Source organism: Oryctolagus cuniculus, chromosome 16, assembly GCF_964237555.1.
Source record: "Oryctolagus cuniculus chromosome 16, mOryCun1.1, whole genome shotgun sequence".
In the NCBI taxonomy this organism is placed as follows: Eukaryota; Metazoa; Chordata; class Mammalia; order Lagomorpha; family Leporidae; genus Oryctolagus; species Oryctolagus cuniculus.
In genome coordinates this window covers 18,087,774-18,094,058 of record NC_091447.1, presented here as the reverse complement: position 1 = coordinate 18,094,058, position 6,285 = coordinate 18,087,774, and positions in this window count along the sequence as shown.

Here is a 6,285-nt window from a genome sequence, read left to right as displayed (position 1 = left end):
ATGAACTTTTGATGTACCCTTGGCATGTTCTAGAAGTGGAATTGCTATATCAGTAACTGATTTTTTTAAAATCTCCTTAACCCATTAATTAGGCAAGAATAAATAAATATTTCTACTCAGGATTTAAGTAATGTCACAGTTCATTAATAGACACTCTTACAACACTTAAGTGCATTCTTAAAGTACTTTTAAAATTATAATAATATAGAGTCATTTAAAGAAAAAAATTGAAGTTTTAGTTACATCAATTCCATGTGAGAGTAGCTTCATGCACACAGAAATTTAAGTCTAAGTTTTTTTTTAACCCTGTAGCAATATGTCATCAAGCTGCGTGCCTGTTTATATTGGTTTTAACATCAGTGTCCAAAGCAGCCAGTCTTCATTGTAGCAATGCTACCTATAAGGAAGGCTTGGGAGGTGTGTTTATGGAGATTGACAACTGCTCAGCTATGAATGCTTTTCAAAGCATTTTATATTTGAAAACACGGCGTCCAGGAAATCTAACTGGAGACAAGGCTGTGTTCCTTTGAAAGCGTCGTAAGCAAGCCCCTCTGTAGAAGCCCCTGCTCTCTGCCTGTGGCGTTTGAAGCCTTCTGCAGCGCAATGCTTACCTACTGTGTCTGTCAGGTTCTATTATACCAACTTGAATATGCTTCCAGAACAGACGCCTTGCATCTGATGACAGGGACTTCCTATCTGCGAGGATTCATAAAAATTGGGACATTGATCATTTCGTGTAGAGATTTTCTTTAGCAAGAAGATACAGGAAATCTTGTTATGCCGAATGACTTACTAGTCAAAAGTAGCCAGGACGTTGAAACCTGGAAACTAGTTAATGGTTTGTAACAAGTCAGAAATAAAGATGTTCAAACAAGAAAATGACGTTAAGCAGCAGTGGCTACGAGAGAAAAGAGCAGGCTGTCAGAATCCGGCGAGGGCCGCGGTGACAGGTAGACAATGAAATGGGATGACACGGCTCCTCTCGGTGGGGGCGTTCTCCACGGCTTTCTCTTGGGAGTTTGCGCGCACGTCCTTTGTCGAGAACCTGCCTTTTAAAAATGGCAGCAGACCCCTTGGAGGTCTTATTAAAATCCCCCTTCTGTGTTATAAAGTGCGCTGTGTACGGCAGATGACAGCACCTGAACCGTGCATCCTTCATCGGATAGGGGAAGTGGGGACAGCAGTCACGCCGGTAAGGGAGCTCTGTGGCTGACATCCCAGCAGTATCGCACGGGAGGCGTCGAGAAACAGGAAATGAGTCAGAGGGGAAATCAGTCCCCAAGCCCCCCGAAAATGGCAGACAGCACGAATCCAACCAGAAGCAATATGGGATGTAATGAATATTTCATATTCAGATTGGTATCCATTATATCTGCAAATGAATTTCCTATACTAAGCTTACATCTCCATGGTGGGTAGGCCGCTGGCATCGTTAGCATGAACACTGTTTGCGTGTTTCACAGAAATTCTCTTTCATTTGCTGCTCCCTGCCCCAAAACTGCAGGTGCACAGCATACCTCCGCCTACCTGGCGATGGGCCACCAAAGCCACAGAACCTGGAGCAAAGAACCCGCTACTGCCCACGGAGCTCCCCGGCATCCGTAATTTCAAGGACTGAATTTCTACCCAGAATAATGTTATTACTGTTTATTACTTAACCCTCTTCTTATGTAGTTATATCATTTCATATATGTCTATTTAAAGTGTTATAATGCCACTAAAGTAATTTCCAATAGAGTAATAGCTGTTAGAACAATCATCTAAGCCATTTCTCTCCTTTTTTTTTTATTCTATTCCCAACATATTTTAAGCTGTGTGACAAAATAAACATTTCATAACCTTTTTCAGTGAAAATTTTTTTCTACTAATGTCATTTCAACCAGTGGGAGGCCTATATTTTCCACACGGCAGTTCTACATTTAAAATTATTTCTGCTATAGATTAGCTGTCCCTTAGTGAGCTATGAAAGACAAAATCTTAGCCTCTTTAAGCCTGTCTTGTTTGACAGCATGCAATATTTACATGAAATAAAAAGCAAATATTTGTTCTTTTCATACAAGCTGTCAGCACAAACGTGGGTTGTTTAGAAACCTGTTTAGCACAACAGAATTGGTATTCCTACACAATATAAGACAAAAGCCAATAATATATCAAAGATTACTTAAAAAGGAAAGTAGCATTGACATACATTTTTGGAACCAAAGGTGATCTTATTATGCCATAAATAATATAATACATTGAAAAATCTTCTCTATTAGTTTAAAAAAGCATTGATGGTGATGACCCAAGTATTTGGGCTCCTGCCACCCACGTGGGAAACCTAGATTGAGTTCCTAGCTTCCAGGGTCAACCTGGCCCAGCCCCAGCCATTGCAGGCACATGGGGAACGAATCAGCAGATGGGCGCAGGCTCTGTCTTTCTACCTGTCTATCATCTATCCAACCATTTCTATTCTGTCTCTCCGTCTCTGTCTCTTTCTCTCCATGCCTCTAGAATAAATTATTTAATTTGAAAATGTTTTTAGGGGCCGGCGCTGTGGCACAGCGAGTTAACGCCCTGGCCTGAAGTGCCAGCATCCCATATGGGCGCCGGTTCTAGTCCCAGCTGCTCCTCTTCCGATCCAGCTCTCTGCTATGACCTGGGAAAGCAGTAGAGGATGGTCCAAGTCCTTGGTCCCCTGCGCCCACGTGGGAGACCAGGAAGAAGCACCTGGCTCCTGGCTTAGGATCGGCATAGCTCCGGCAGTTGCAGCCAATTGGGGAGTGAACCATAGGATGGAAGACCTCTCTCTCTCCCTCTCTCTCTCTCTGCCTCTCCTCTCTCTGTGTAACTCTGACTTTCAAATAAATCTTAAAAAAAAAAAAAAAGAAACAAAATGTTTTTAAAAGAAAGCACAGGTTTAGTTATACTAACGTTAGACGCTCACTTACCAGAGGATTCACTTGAGGTCCACCCCAAGCAATAAATAGGAGAAAATTTGCTGGTCACCCTAAAACTCTCCCAATTAAAGTTCTTTTTCAAGCTCTTCTCTCCGGGGAACTCCTCATGGCTGATGGGAACACCCTGAGCATTTCTTATGTCACTGCCACCTAATTAGGGCCACCAAGCTATCACATTCGGCTGCCCAACAAAGTCACACTTTGCTTAAGAAACTGGAGATTCTTGAATCTGCAGGAGCGGTGATTGACCAAAAGACACTTTCCTGGGCAAATTTGCTTCCCTCCTACCTCTAGGATTTGCACTGCCCTGGCTGCCCCAGAGAATGCTTCAAGCCTAAGGGTAAATTTCACCCGCCCCAGACCCATTCTGTTCAGAAGCCACAAGGCCCGGACTTGTTCAGCTTCCTGTGGACGGTGTCCCATCTGCTGAGCCCCCATTGTAATGCATAAGCTCTATTTCCAGGGATAGCACCTATTGGTATTAGCAAGCAAATAGCATCTCTACAAGATTCCCTGAAAAGAAATCCTGTCAGTGCCACTCATCCCACCTTCAAAGACAAGTCTTTGTAATTACTTTCTCCTCCTCCTTTCCCTGTCTGGATAGAGCAGCAAGATCAAGGGAACCTATCCATTTTCCCCAGATACCCTCCAAAATGCATGTCTGTGCTGCGGGCTGGAATCAGGAATTTCATTATCTGTGTTTGTATTAGTAATTCACTGCACAAAGAGAACAGGGGGCAGAGGAGGAGAGCAAGCATGGAAGCAAACATCAGACAGACAATTGTATATATGCAAATGCTTGCAAATGTCTGCCAGCACCCCCTATTTATAACCAGGCAACATGGAAGCCTATTCTTCCCTCCAGACTCTTTGCAGCCAAACGTGCTTGTGGTCTGGGGGGAAAATCCTCAGAAAAATGTTGAGCTTTCAACCACCAGGACGAAATCTAGCTCAAAACCTAAGACATCGAAGGATAATGCATAAGTAAAATCAGTGATTTCCTAGAGAGACTGGAGATAATGCAACCCCCTGCCACAGAGGATGAAAAAGCAAGATGCCCTGGGAGGGGGTGGGGAGAGGAAAATGGCCTTAATCGGCTCTCCGCCTAGTTGACTGAGAACTGAAATTTGTGTCTCTTATCTTCCGGGATCTGCATTTGCATGAATAAGAAACCAGAAACAAACAAGGTCAAGAAAATGCCCCAAGCTCAAGTTCATAAATATTAAGTGCTTACCTTCATGTAAATATATGTGATGGTTGAAAATGACAGTAAGAATCATCACGTATTTTATCTTGAAATCAATTATTCCCAAATAATAATAGTTACAGACATTTCCATGACTTCCTTTATTCTATCTGCTGCAAATATTTGTATTCTGCACACTGCAAATCAATAATAATGACAATAATTCACAAGTGTATATATTTTTCACATACAATAGCTCAGTTCATCCAAAAAATTATGCTTTGCGGTAGGGTCAGTGTTGGACCCATTTTACAGGTTAGAAATTCTAGGCTCAGAAATTCAGAGCGCTACCCAACTTTCACAGCTGAACCCAAACTCTCAGGATTGACTCTGAGTCCCGAGCACAGACACAGCTCTGGTTGAATGTCCCCTCTGAAGCTCATGCGGGAATTGAACCGCCTTGTAACAGGAGTGAGAGGTGGGACTTGGAAGAGGTGATTAGGTCACGAGGGCACCACCCTCAGAAACCGATTACAGCTGTTGTCACTGAAGCCAGTGTGCTAACCCATGGGAGCAGGGAGGGTAGAAGTCAGCGCCTCACAAGAGGATGATTTTATTTTTCTGTCTCATGCTTGCTCCTTGACCTTCCGCCCTCTCTGACACAGTAAGGGCTCCACCAGAGGCAGCCCTGCCATCTTCAAGTTCCCCGCCTCTAGCACTTATGTTGGCAAGTAATCTTCTTTGCTTATGATTTAGCCAGTCTTTGATATTCTGTCATAGCATCAAAGAATGGATTAAGACACACACGTGGAGCTGTGCAGGGTCACCAGGAGGAACACACTTCAAATGTCGTGATCCTGGCCATTTGCACCTCCCAGCCGAGTTTGGCTCTGCTTCCCACTGCTGCCTCCTTGAGCCCTGTGCTTGCACTCATCTGCCTTTCGCCTTTTAGATTTTCTGTCTCCTTTCCTTGGCCTTTTGTCCACCTCACTTTAAATCTCTGCCATCAGTGAGCAACCTTCACCCACTTCAACCCTTCACCGATGGACTCTGCCAACATCCTTTGGGCACCTCCTATGTGCCAAGCACTAGTCTAGGCACATAGGGTACTACAGGGAGCAACAGCCCATCTCCTTGCACAAATGGAGCTTCTATCGCAGTGCAGGTGCAGAGGTAACAGACAAAAACAGCTATCTGTTCAGATGCTGGTGATGAGCGCTATGGAGACTACAAGGTGGGGAAGAGGGGTGGGAGGAGGGGGCAGGCGAGTTGAGAAGGAGACTGTGATGTTAAATCAAGGCTGGTCTCACTGAGCCCGCATGTGTGTCAGGATGTTCTTTGTTCATTCTCCTCTTAGAGGACTTCCAAATTTGCATCTGTGAACTCTCCTGATTCCAACCCACTTCCTGCACCCACGGCTGCCAGCCCCTCGTGCCCTGTTGCCCACTCAGATGAGCAGTTCCAATGCCGCCATCCTTTGCACCACGAATATGCTCTCAGTAAAGAATCTGAAAGAGCAAATGACCGTTCCAGCTACTGAGAGAACACACCAGTCCAAAAAGAGCTACTTTTGCTCTAAGAAGTTATGTCCAGGGAACTAGCCATGTCCAGGGAATTAGTTAACACATCAACCCGACTCTTCCGCAGTAGGTAGGGACACAGTGAGAAGACTGGAACCCCCCTCATATTCATGTTAGAGGACTGAAGTCAACAGCACAGGTGCAGCGAGTAAGTGGCTAACTGAATGTATCAGCGAGTGGCATGCTACGGCAGCCCTGACACGGGAAGTACTCAAGCTACGTAAATGATGTCACGCAGGTCACGCTCCATCCCTCAGCCTTATCATCTTTTGTGCCCCCGCTAGTTTGCGCAGCGGCCGGATGGCGGCTCAGAGTCTCCGCTCACATCCTAGCCGCCTGCCCCAGATGATGGAAGCCAGCTTCTTTTCTCAAGAGTTGCACAGAAGTCACTGGTTTTGATAGGGACACGTGCCCACTTCTGGGCCAATCACTGGCGCCGGGAAGGTACTGTTGCTCGGATCAGCTAGTCTTGGGTTACAGCCCCCTCTTGGGGATGAAGGCTGAATCAGCAAAGCACAGGACCAAGAGCGGAAGAGCAGGTGACTTGAAGGATAAGAATGGATAGTAGCAGGCAAGACAC